The sequence below is a fragment of the Phascolarctos cinereus genome, unplaced genomic scaffold (genome assembly GCF_003287225.1).
Source record: "Phascolarctos cinereus isolate Bilbo 61053 unplaced genomic scaffold, phaCin_HiC Scaffold_7;HRSCAF=346, whole genome shotgun sequence".
Taxonomy (NCBI): Eukaryota; Metazoa; Chordata; class Mammalia; order Diprotodontia; family Phascolarctidae; genus Phascolarctos; species Phascolarctos cinereus.
Window position 1 is genome coordinate 113,328,562 of NW_027556180.1, and position 13,794 is coordinate 113,342,355.

At 36.1% G+C, this 13,794-nt stretch overlaps 1 pseudogene; it reads left to right on the forward strand.

The window, feature by feature from the left end:
* Nucleotides 1–1,028: 1,028 nt before the first annotated feature.
* Nucleotides 1,029–13,070, forward strand: LOC110212477 (lupus La protein homolog pseudogene; annotated as a pseudogene).
* Nucleotides 13,071–13,794: the final 724 nt, after the last annotated feature.

The following is a 13,794-nucleotide window of genomic DNA, read 5'->3' on the forward strand; positions in this document are numbered from 1 at the left end:
TCCAAGGCCAGTGCTGTATCCACTGTGCCACCTAGCTGCCCCTGAACTCAGGTTGTTTCAACCCCAACTTCAGTTTTGTATCCATCATTTATATCAAATTTTATTTTTTTCTATTAACAAAAGTCTCTTTTCTCTCCCTCTTACACCCCATTAGAAAAAAAGATAAAGGAAAGAAAAACAAAATCATTATAAAAGAATAAATACATAGTCAAAGAAAACAAAGCCCCATATTAGCTATGTCCAAAAAAAAGAAAATCAATCTGTACTTGAACTCATTATCTCTTTGTTAGAAGTTAGAGAGAGGTTTTATCATTGGAGCCTCTGGAATTATGGGTGATGATAGAGTTGCACCTCAGTTTTCTCCAGTATATTATAACATAGTTTCCCTCCTACCCCTTGGGGTGAGAAAAGCAGACTTTCTAAAACCAGCATAGGAAATCTTTTCTCAGGCCATACAAGGCAGCAGAAAATCTTAATGCCATGCAATATAAGAATGTAGTATAGTGTAGTTCAGGGTACTAGAAAATAGTATATTGAAGCATTATGCCATTACCACATGCTATACTTCCTTAAGAAACTAACAGATTCCTGGAAAAACAAACAAACAAAAAACCCCAGAGTGACAAAAGGGAACAGAGAGATCAACATGACTAGCATCTCTGGTTTTTCAGCTATTGCTGCCATAGTTTTCTTGGAAAATTTGAGGAAATTTCTTTACCAGTAACTGTGAAATATTGAGGGATACTTAATAAGTAAAGTGATTTTAAGGAAAATTAGGGACACTTTCTTGGTTGTTATACCTTATGGGGAAGGGTTGGTCCAAACTTACACTCATTAGTTTGTTATCCTTCCACCAAATATTTGTCATACAAAAGTCTGTCACAAATAGCGAATGCTTAGTAAGACCACTTATCCAACTAGAGAGTAAACAGAAATCAGAGAAATTATACAGATTAGGATATACCAGGAAAAGAATCAGTGAATGAGCTCTTTAGATGGGAGTGAGATGAGACCTCGCCACAATCAGGATGCATAGGCCGGCATCTCTGCCCAAAGTGAATTCTCTGGTCTTCAGGGGAGCAAGCTGGAAATCAGGACCAGGAGGAGGACTCCGCTCCCCATACTTGTTTGTAGCTTGCAACGTCTTCCAGTTGTTCCATATGTTTCTCATGGAAGAGAGATTGGAGCCATCTGTGTCACCACCAGAGAAAGAACGCCTCTGCTCCCCCAAGTGCTCACGCTAGCTCTTCCCCATCACAGGCGCGTCTCATCTCGTCAGCATTCTTTCCATCCTTTTAGAGCGACTCATGCAAAATGCCGTAGGCTTGACTAGAAGCCACGGTTATACTTCTTAACTTGTGATTATAAACAGTAGATTTTGAAGGTTGAGAGACTGGTCAGAGATTCCTTTACACACCCCCTTCTCCCAGTTAGACATTTTCTATGCCCCACAAATCAACTGATTTTTTTTTTTAAATAGAGTCCATGCTCACAACACTGGATAGCTTTCTCGTTACTTGGGAAGGTTGAAGTAGAGATAGTCCTTGTCCCCAAAAATTTGTACTGAAAAGTGTCATAAACACTTACAAGGTTTAGTTCTTAAAAGTCTGGAAACAAACATTTTTCCATAAATTGATTAGTAAATATTTATACTATTAGGTACAGCTCAATGTATTATGTGGCACTTGATCAACAACAAATATGCAATAACATAGTGTGTGTGTGTGTGTGTGTGTGTGTGTGTGTGTGTGTGTCCAACTGCTCAAAGTAAGAAAATTCAGAGTAAAATGAGTTCCTGTAGGCAACTATTTCAGTCAAAATTGTGTTTATATATGTATTTGTGTGTGTATGTGTACATGTGTTGTTTTTGTATGTCTATAGTTATCTATGTAATGTCTATGTCTGTGTGTGTGTGTGTGTGTGTGTGTGTGTGTGTGTGTGTGTGTGTGTGTTCTTGAGCTATGAACAAACCTGGCTTGAGAGAGTAAGCTAGTCCTGGAATAGGAGAAAGGTTTTCTTCTATTTTTGACCAGGAAAGTCATTACTTGTGTCTTCAGAGACTTTTAGGGAAAGAAAATGTGACCTTGGTAACTTATTATTGTCATATATTTTAGGCCACATGCAACTTTATTGACATGCCCCTTCTAGATTTCTTTTCCTTTAAAGATTTTAAACAAGTATTTAATAGTGGCAAGATTTTTTTAAGAGGTCTAATAAAATCTTCACTTTGTAAGAGAGCTAATACAAGGTAAGCATGAAGCTTTAAGGACTTAATTACCACTCTAGACAAAGATTAAGTCACATAGCCATTCACATTTAATTGGTTGGTTGGATATTACAGTCTCCCATGTAAAGCTAGCTCAGTAAGAAATTGAACAATATATTCATTCCAGCTCTTTAAAACCTTCGGAAATGGTGAGCCAATTTCTAGTTTGAGACAATGATTAGTTATTGAATTATCAACTCTAAAAATGCTAGAAACAGAAACTAGTATTCTCTTGCTATCTTGTACCTTTCCATTTCCCCGAAGATTTTTATTTTTCTAACAAGGAGCTATTGATTTATGCCATCTGCTATATAGTCCCCCAGACAAACTATTTTAGCATTCTGTTTTCCTACTTGGCTTTTAAGGACAGAAAATTGATTTTTGTTTTTCAAGATATCTTTTTAAAATAGTTTTTTCCCTCTAAACTTTTCTTTCATCCTCTTTGGTAGCAGCAGTGGAAAGGAAAAAAAAAAGGAAATGAAGTGGACCAAAGTAAACTTCATCATTGCAGGTGAAAGTGTGCTTGGTGTATGTAATATTTGAAGGATCACAACATCTACCATGTGTGAATCATTACTAGACTGTGAAAGATAAAACAAAACTGAATTATTTCTTCAGGGTAAGTTGTTTCAATATCATAAATCTAAATTTCTTCCTCTATTTTGTAGATTGCTTTATAGAAACATAATGGAAAGAGCTCAAGCAGTACTTTGGGCAGTCCAAACCTTTGGAGTTTTGTTGTTAACACAAACTGCCTGTGAAAGGCAGACATTCTGAATTCCTCTTACCCATTGTGGAGATTCTGGACTTCCAAAATCCATTCAGCTGGACTCAGCCTGAGAAACTCTTAGGAATTGTGTGAGTCTGAAATAGTGAAAGGAGTTTTAACCTGAGATCTGTGAACTTCTGGTTATTGCTTTTTTTTTTTAATAGGCATGTGACTGATTGAAAATTAGACCTTGACGTATAAGGGACCCCAGAGGCTCTCTGATCATTGGATCATAGACTTAGAACTGAGAAAGGCATTAGTGATCATTAAACCAAACCCCTTCGTTGTATAGTTGAGGAAACTAAGATGCAAAAAGTTAAACGATCAGCCAGCTATTAAGCCAACTATAAGGTGCCTCATGTAGGATATAAACCCAGGTCTTTCTGACTCCCAAATCCAGGGGCTGATTCCATGTAATTCACCCCTTCCTCATTTTAAATTGAGGAAATTGAGGTCCAGAAGGTTGTTAGTTACCCAAGGTCACACGAGTTGTGGGGTTCAGAATTGGGATTTAAATCCAAGTTTCCTTATGCCAAAGATAATGTCCTTTCTACTACTCTTTCAGAGTAATGTCATCCTTTTTTTTTCTTTCTATCAAGGCAGGCTTTAATAGTATTGTTTATTGTTTATACTTAAAACTTCAGCAGCTAAATGGCATTGTAGCTAGAGTACCAGGCCTATATTCAAGTTCAAATCCAGTCTCAGACACTTACTAGCAGTGTGACCCGGGGCAAATCACTTATCTCTGTTTGCCTCAGTTTCCTTATCTGTAAAATGAGCTGGAGAAGGAAATGGCAAACCACTGTGTCACGCAGGTCACGCAGTTGCACAGGACTTAACAATAACTACATACCTAAAACTCATTCATAGCCCAGTACTGACTCTCCTATGGTATTTACACATGTAAGCCTTTTATCTTTAATTATGGAAATGTTTTAATCCTGCTCAAGGGATTTCAGCCCAAAATAAACAGGTGGGAAAGCCTTTGGGGATGAATTTGGGGACATGAAAGGCTTGTGTTTGCTTTTAAAATCATATTACTCTATGACTATGGTGAACAGCTTTGGCTAGTAAACATTTCCCTGTTTTATGCTTGCCTGATAGTATGACAATTGAAAATGATTAACTATGACAACTAAAAAAAATCAATATCCATTTCAAATTATCATAAACAGACAGAGCAGATAGATTTGTTTTATTTAAACCACATTAAATTCAATTTAAAGGGCAAAAAAAATATGTTCTCCACTGTAGCCATTTATGTTCAACAATAAAGGTTTAAATATATTTTGATTTTACTGGAACAGAAAATAAACTAATTCATCAATTGTAGGAGTTTCTGTTTAGAAATAATAACTTTCATCCAAGTATCCATGGATACCTTCAAGGGCATTATATAGTGAAACTGTTATTCGTTTCTATAGCAGTCGGTATGCCATACCAATAATTAACTAAAATCTTTATTTGCCTTGACTCCAGGAACAATTATTCATTTTATAGTCTCTTAATGACTGTCAAATAATGAGTACTTTACAGTAGGGAAGTATCATGTCACCCTTTCCAATAGCACTTATTGGAACTCAAAGGGATTCCTGAAAAACCTGAGGCAGATGGGTGACAAGATTTAACATTATTCATAGCTATATTCATGGCATTATTTCTAAAAATACATGGCCCCATTTCCATCTTCTTATCTTAGTTGACCTCTCTAAGGCAATCCAACAGTTTTTTGATTTTGAAAATAATTTTATTTGTGATAGAGAGAGATAATTGTGTAAAAGGAGAAAGTCAATGAAAATGCAAATAATATTGTAAATTGTAAGGAAAAAAATGGTAGTTTTTTCACCTTATTTCACCATACAGAATAAAACATTACTTGAAATATCGTAACCAATAATAAATCTCTATTGTACTTTGCCTCTGGTTCAGAAAAATGATATAATAAATGTCGCAAAAGGCAATTTGTTTTGATTTTGGATTGCACTTCATCTATGTCTATCAAATCCCAAGACATCTGAATGAAAACTAAACAGTTTAATCAGCCATCTGGATCTTTGATATAGGATCATTGAATTTTCAAGTTCGATAGGACCCTAAAGCTCACCTAGCCCTGATTTTTAATTTTAAAGATGAAGAAACTGACACCTACAGATATGGAATAAATTGCTCAGAAATCAAGCAAGTGGTGAATAGTTGAATTAGAATTTGAAATCAGGTTTCTGACTCTAATCTAGGCTTTTGTTACTATATTATTTAACTTTAGGAAGATGATTTAACTTCTGCTGTCCTTAGTTTTCTTATCAATAAAATCAAAATGTTGACTTGATGTTTGTTAAGAGGTTTCCTCTCTAAATTCATGATCTTCTGATTTCCCGTGGCAAAAGGCTTTGTTCTTAAAGTTTGATTGCTAACTGAAGTTCCTCCCTGGATGAGAAGTAATTCTCTTCTCCTCTGAAGTAAATGTGAGGCATTAAGTATTTAAAATGTTAGGGGAAAAAACAACAACAACGACAAAACAGAGCAGTGAAAGGCAGAAAGGGGATTGACTTGATACCGCTAATGTGCTAATATGTATTTAATTTGTTACTTGGTCCCAGAGGCAAGTACTTTGCTTCCATTTCTGTATAATGAGGGGTTAGACTAGGAAATTTCTTTCTATCTTTTTTCTCCCCTAATAATCTGTGTACTGCCAGAGAGAGTTATAAAGAGCTAAGAAGAGTGGAAGAAAGACATACTCCTAGTGAGAAAATGATGGTGAAATTGGGCATGGATCCAAGATTATTATCTTTGAAGAATAAATATTTCTCTCACTGGACAGGTATTTCCCAAAGAACTCAAGATTACCTCCACTACATAAAGAAGAATCAGAGTCACTTTAATAGTGACATCATCATTCTCATATTTAGCATAAGTACTAAACATCTATTTATTTGTACTAACCACTGTGTAATACTACTGTAGTTTTACATACCAGGTACGTTAATGAATCTAGAGTAAGCTTATTATTTTAAAATTTTCAGTTGCAGTACTACATGTTAAAAAAAATCTAATGGTATAGCTTTCATAAAAGTGAATATTATTTGGGGATATCATTTAGGAAAATGGATAACTGATATGAACAAAGAAACCCTGAGTTACTTTACTAAAAGCATCAGGAAATCTAGGTAAAACTTAATTTCCTACACTCCTGGTCTGCTGGCATCCTTTCCAGATACCCATTTTGAGGCCCTGCTACCTGGAATACAATCCATCCTTCTGTCTATCTTCTAGAATCTCCTATTCCTTTATGGCTCATTTCAGTCACCACTGTCTACATGAAACCTTTTATGATCCCTCCAACTGCTAGTTGTATCCCTCCCTAGACTACCTTATATCTGTTTTTCTTATTTATTTTACTTATACTTATATAAGTGTAGTGATACTCTCAGGCCTTTAGAACAAGACCAGCTACGTAGCTCCCTCACGGTTTGGGGTGCACTTGAGTCAGGGTGGTTTTCCATAATACTTTAATTCAAACTCTTATTCTGTTCCCTGTCCCCTCACCCCTACATTTAGCTGACCAGGATTATCTTCTAGGTTTCTTTCAACCAATTAACATCAATTAACTTTTTTACAAAGGAATATTTACTTCACAGATATATCTAGAGCAGAACTATAAACACCTCCCACCTCCCATCCCCTACAACAGTTGGGTAATGAGGCCCATTCCTATCTATGCTACTTAGTCCCTAGGGAGAGTGCACAATGCAGTTTCTATATAATTTGGGTCTCATCAAGTTCATCTCAAATATAGTATAGCTGCTGGATCAGTTGCTGAAACAACCCCAATTCCTTCAAATGATCCTAAGTTCCTTTACCATTTTAGTTCACCTTCTATGAACTGTCTTCAGTATATCAATGTAACAGCCATATCTAAACATAATATCACAAATGTGGCCTGGCTAGAGCATATTATAACTGGATTATTGCCTCTTCATGTCTCCTTATGTACCTTAAAGTTGCTTAACCCTTCTTGGCCACCATATTGCCATTTACTCATATTGAGGTAGCAGTCTATTAATATCCTCAGATTTTTTTTTCTAAATAAATTGCTATATAATCATTCCATTCTTATCTTTACTTGTCAAGTTGAAAATAAAAAAAGAATATTCTGAAGAAATTGATATATAAAAGAAATGCAAGAAGGACCATGGATCAATGTATTCATTTAATAGGTATGAGGCCCTTTCCATAAAAATAAAAGCTGCATCTTCTGGAGAAAAAGAATCTTTAGTGACCCTAAGGATAGGTTCTGAGGATCCACAAGCACCAGATTGAATGAAGAAACCTAGTACTGGCTAGAAGAGAAGAAACAAGTTGTGGGGATTTGCAATTTTTCTTTTTCTTCTGATTGCTGAGAAGGCAGCCAAAGGTTGACTGGCAAGAAGAATAGGATAGTATGCTGTCTTCCTGGAACATGTATTCAGGATGTAATGAAGACTTGTCAAACCTGACAACCACTATTCTTTTTCACTGATTGATATCAAGGCAAATTATATTAGGAACTAGTACATCATTGTTAAATAAGGAACTGAAGACCACAGGTACACAGATGGTGTTTTCATCATTCGTGTCAACTGAAGGTAGGAACTTTAGAAGAGATAGGGAGGTTTAGAAAGTAAATAACTGGTTATGAAGATGGGGCCTAAGAATAAGGTTTAGATTCTATACCTTGGTCTAAAATATGTGAATGAGGACCTATTTCTAGGAATGGAAACTATATACACAAAGTGGAGACTTTTACACACAAACATTAAAAAAAATGTAGATAATAAGTGAAGTGATAGAGATCTTAATATTTAGGGCTAAAATTCATCACAGGAATCCCTGATACCTGGTAGGATGTGGTTAATGAATCATTACAAAGGGAAAGCATGGTAGAGAATGCTAGAGTCAGAGTCACAGGACTTAGGTTTGAAATTCTCCCAGTATTACTTACTACCTGTGTGACTTTGGGAAAGTCACTTAGCCATTAGAGTCTCAGTTTTGTTGTTGTTAGTCATTTTTCAGTCGTTTCTGATTTTTCATAATCCCATTTGGAGTTTTCTTGGCAAAGAACCTGGAATGGCATGTCATTTCCTTCTCCAGCTCATTTTACAGATGAGGAACTGAGGCAAGCAGGGTTAAGTGACTTGTCCAGAGTCACACAGCTAGTAAGTGTTTCAGGCCAGATTTGAACTCAGGAAGGTAAGTCTTTCTGATTCCAGTGCTCTATCCACTACTGGTGTCTCAGTTTACAGTATATAAAATGATACTGTTATCCTTCACAGTCTGTGCTTTATTGAAAACAAATTGACTAAATTTACAAGGATATATATAATTGTATTAAGGAAAGACACTCATGAGGGAAAGCCCATGGTCACATGGGAGCTCCATCAATTAATCAATCAGTGATTGAAAAAGTATGTGCTTGCTATGTCCTAAGCACATAATTAAGTCTCTGAGGCAAGACTCAAACCCATCTTCTAGGATGTTCAATACCATCTATACTATAAATGATATGTAAAGCAATTTACAAATTGCAAAGAACTATTTTTAAATATGATGTATTGTTCTTATTGTTTACTATCACTACTCCTACTATTACTACTACGGCTACTACTACTCCTCCTTTTCCTCCTCCTCCTCCTACTACACTCTGGAAAATGACAGAGTTAAGCATAGCTTTTTTGTCCCTCCTTTCCCAGATCCAAGGAATAATGTATAAATAATTCCCTTGGTGAATGATTTGCTAGAATTTGCCACTTTGATAACTGGATAGTTTCCAAGCACGGAAGAGGAATGTCATGGAGTCAATCAGGAAATCACTGTGCGGGATATTTGATAGCTGCTTCACCTCATCCTTCCTCTTTTTCTTCTTCTTCCTGAGCCACCTAAAGCTACATTCCTTTCCAAAATCATGCAAAAATAGACTAGTAACATGGTAGTCTACTTAGTACCTGTGTGGACAGAAAATTCCCTCCATCCACATGTGAGGGTGCCCTGAATACAGTACAAGCATACCAAAACACTTCCTTAATGATCAAGATGGAAAAAAAAAGCTGCATTTCAGTCAATTTATCAGTTAGTATTGTTGATTATATGGTTATGTGTCCAAAATATGTAACAACCTTTTTCAATTTTTGATTTTTTTTCCAAGCAGTTTATATAACCACAGAAACTATATCTTCTCTAAAAAATTAGTATATAAATCAGATGATGAGCAATAATATTCTCTCTAACAAGTATAATAGGCCTCACTGTAAATCCATTAAATTCCTTTTTTTTCTTTCTACCCCAAATTTTACCAACTCTTTCTGTCAAATGTGTTATAAATAATTTGCTATATATTTTGTGGTTTCTATTTTCAAACAATATATGAGAATATAACATAATTTAGGAGTGATTTAGCAGCACCACTTCGGCTTGTATATATTATGTTGCTTTTTTTTCTTGAATGTGACTCCTGAAGTTAAATTTTCTGTTGATTAGTGAAAAGAGCTTTATATAACCTAAAAAAAGGATGGGAGAAAACTACTCATCATGCATCATTCCTTTTTCAGTGACTCCAAGCTACTCACTACCACATGCTCATTTTTTTTTTTTTGGTGAGGCAAGTGGGGTTAAGTGACTTGCCCAGAGTCACACAGCTAGTGAGTGTTAGGTGTCTGAATCCGGATTTGATCTTAGGTCCTTCTGACTCCAGAGCTGGTACTCTATCCACTGCGCCACCTACCTGCCCCAAGCCTACCTTTTAATAGTAGCATTCTCCCAGTGTTTTGTCTCCTCTGAGTTTTGTGGGGTTCCATGATTCATAGTCATAGAGTGTGAATCATGGAAGCCCACAAAACTCAGAGCAACCCAAATTGCAATGGAAAGATGCATATGTATGTAAATAGAATATATTACACAAACATTGTAGGCAAGAAGTAGCATTAAGGAGATATAATCAAGGAAATAATAAGTAAAAAAAAAAAATATGAAGTGGCCTAGTCACATAGAAAGAGAAATGATAACAGACAGTGCTATCTATGAAATATTTAAAGAGCTAGCACAAAGCATTCACTCATTTGGTGGGTAGTTTAAGGAAGATTTAAAGAAGATAAGGACAGATATTACATAGGTTAAAAAAGGTATGGAAAGTTCTGGTTGGCCCAGAGGAAGGAATATTATAATTATAACTATGATATCATAGATCTATTAAATTATTGATTCATATATTTTTCAAATTCAAACTTTTTTTTTCCTCTAGGAGCAAATGTGAATTTAAAATTGAGAAGTTAGCCTAGTAAAGTAACTCAGTAAACCCATATTTGCTCTTTTCTTTCTCAAAATGTTTTCATCCAGTGAAATATATCAATTTTCCATAGACACATGATGTCAATAGACCAACAGTGAATATATTGGCAGTTGTTTTTATAAACAGGGATTCTTTTACTCACTAGTTTAAGCCCTAGATATCCTTTTGAATAAATTTGATATGCTGTTTATTACACATTATCAGGCAACTTGTCTTCTGTCTAGATGATAGAAAACAAGAAGAAATGACCAAACCATCTTGGTTTTCTTTAAGACAGAAGCCAAATTATATATGGCAACGACGATAGAGATGATGACTCATTTCATGTTCATATCACAAAGGTACATAGGGAGCATCTTTCTGCACGTGAAAGGAAGAGTCTGGCTAATAATTTCAGGGACTTCAGTGGCTCTGTTGTATTACTCATACCTGAACAATAACCTCTATATCATCATTTCTAAGTGGTCATCTAGCCCTGGTTTGAAAATTTCTAATTAGAGGGAGCCCATTACCTCCAGTCTGTTCCACTTCTCTTCTTTTCAATTTCTATCCATAGTTTCCACTTCAGTGTTCTTGGTGTAAGTAAATAAGCCTTATTTCTCAGGCATATAACAGTCCTTCAAATACAATATCACCCCATAGAGGCAGCTAGTAGCTAGAGTGCTGACTGTAGAGTCCAGAAGACCTCAGATCAAAATCTACCTCAGACACTGACAAGCTTTATGACCCTGGGCATCACTTTTCTCAACTGTAAAATGGGGAAAATAACAGCACCTACCTCAAAGAGCTGTTATGATGATCAAGTGAGATAATATTTGCAGAGCGATTATGATTAGTACAGTGTCAGGCAGTCAGGTAGCATAGCGGATAAATTACCAGGCCTGAAAAGATCCTGAGTTCAATTCTGGCTTCAGGTAATTACTGGCTGTGTGACCCTGGGCAAGTCACTTAACCTTGCTTGCCTCAGTTTCCTCATCTGTAAAATGAGCTGGAGAAGGAAATGACAAACCATTTTAGTATCTCTGCCAAGAAAATTAGTCAGAAGGAGTCAGACACAACTGAAAATGACTGAACAACAACCACGCAATATAGTGTCTGACACACAGTAAGAACTAGATGGATTCTTATGCCCCTTATCCCTCTTCCCCCAAATAGTCTCTATATGAAACACATCCAACTCCTTTGACCAGTCTTCATAAGGCATTGTCTTGAGGTCCAACACCTTCTTCTTGCCTTCTTCTGGATCCTGTTGAGCTTGTCATTTTTTTTTTCAACAAAATGAGGCAGGGGCTGCTGGGCCAGGGCCCAGCTCTGGCCTTGAAATAGTGGAGGAGCTCAGGCAGCTCCACTGCCACAGGGAGTCGAGGAGTGAGTTCGTGGATCGTGAGGATCATGGCGGGGCATCGCAGGCCCTGCTGGAACCTCATGGAATAGGCTCCCACAGTGGCTGAGAATGGTGACAGTGAAAAAATGCCTGATCTGGAGTCCAAAATTTGCCAACAAATTGAGTATTATTTTGGTGACTTTAACCTTCCACGAGACAAATTTTTAAAGGAACAGATCAAAATAGATGATGGCTGGGTACTTTTGGAGATAATGATCAAATTCAACAGATTGAGCAAACTAACAAAAGACTTCGATGTGATAAGAAGTGCTCTAAAGAAATCAAAGGCAGAACTCATGGAAGTTAGTGAGAATAAAACTAAAATCAGAAGATCGACAAGCAAACCCCTCCCTGAAGTAACAGATGAATATAAAAATGAAGTAAAAAACAGATCCATCTATGTTAAAGGCTTTCCAACAGATGCAACCCTTGATGACATAAAAGAATGGTTAGAGGGCAAATGTCAAGTACAAAATATTCAAATGAGGAGAACATTACATAAAGCATTTAAGGGATCAATATTTGCTGTGTTTCATAGTGTTGAATCTGCCAAGAAGTTTATAGAAACCCCTGGACAGAAATATAAAGGTACAGAGCTGCTGATCCTCTTTAAGGAATATTACTTTGCAAAAAAGAATGAAGAATGGAAGCAAAATAAAGTAGAAGCTAAGGCAAAAGCTAAACAAGAGCAAGAAGAAAAACAGAGGCAAGCAGAAGATGCTGAATTGAAATCCCTGGATGAAAAGATTGGATGCTTGCTGAAATTTTCTGGTGATTTAGATGATCAAACCTGTAGAGAAGATCTTCACACACTTTTCTCTAATCATGGAGAAATAAAGTAGATAGACTTCATCAGAGGAGCAAAAGAAGGAATAATTTTATGTAAAGAAAAGGCAAAAGAAGCACTGGACAAAGCCAATGAAGCAAATAATGGAAACTTAAAATTAAGAAACAAAGATGTAACATGGGAAGTATTAGAAGGAGAGACAGAGAAAGAAGCTTTGAAAAAAATCATTGAAGACCAACAGGAATCCCTAAATAAGTTAAAGTCGAAAGGTTGCAAAGTTAAAGGAAAAGGAAGAGGAGGTGGTAAAGCTGTTCAGGGTACACCTAATAAAGGAAAAATGCAATTCCAGGGCAAAAAAACAAAATTTGATAGCGATGAAGAACAGGAAAATGGTGATGCTGGAGGATCCCTTAAAAGGTCACGAGAAGAACCTGAAAAAGAAGAACCTGCACCAAAACAGTTGAAAACAGAAAATGGAGCTGGAGACCTGTAGCTTGATACAAAAATTTCGATTCATTTTAAATAAGTTTTAAGCTGTTTCAGATTTGGGGGAGTCTTTAAAAAGAAAACCGAATTAAATCCACTTCAATGTCCACCTATAATAGAAGGAAAGACTATTTTTGTTTAACTTGTTTTTGTTGTCCAGGTATCCTCACTTAATCTGGATTTGTTTTTTTATATGTATAGTTTTGTTCATGACATATGTTGGCATTTCAGACAAATGCCAAAAGAAAGGTTCTTTTGGTGAAGCCTGGCTCTGTAATGTGGGAAATATCAACAAATAAAATGTATACCATATAAAAGGCAAAAAAAAAATGATACAGAGTTTCCCATAGAGACGAATTATATGACTTTAAATTTAGTGTCACTCTTCTTTGGTAATTGTGACACCACAGGAGCAAATTCTGTACAGAAATGCATAAAATTGCTTACTGCACCCCTTTTATTGGTCTGATGGACTTGGTCTCAGCTGTCAGTGATGAACTACTCAACTATCTTAGCTGCCATTACCCAGATGTACAGTGTAAGATATAGATACTGTTCTTCTATAGACAATCATAATACTGAAAAACCCAGACTCCTATGATATAGTATAGCAAGATAACCATGGATAATCTGTTTACTGATTTTGCTGTTTTCTTAATTTTGTCCACCTGCCCAGTTTAGGTTATTTCACTAAAATGTTTACTTCTCAACTGAAGGCCGAAAAAGGAAAACAGAACCCTAATACCAGACTACCTCCACATGATGTGGATTATTATTCTTTAGA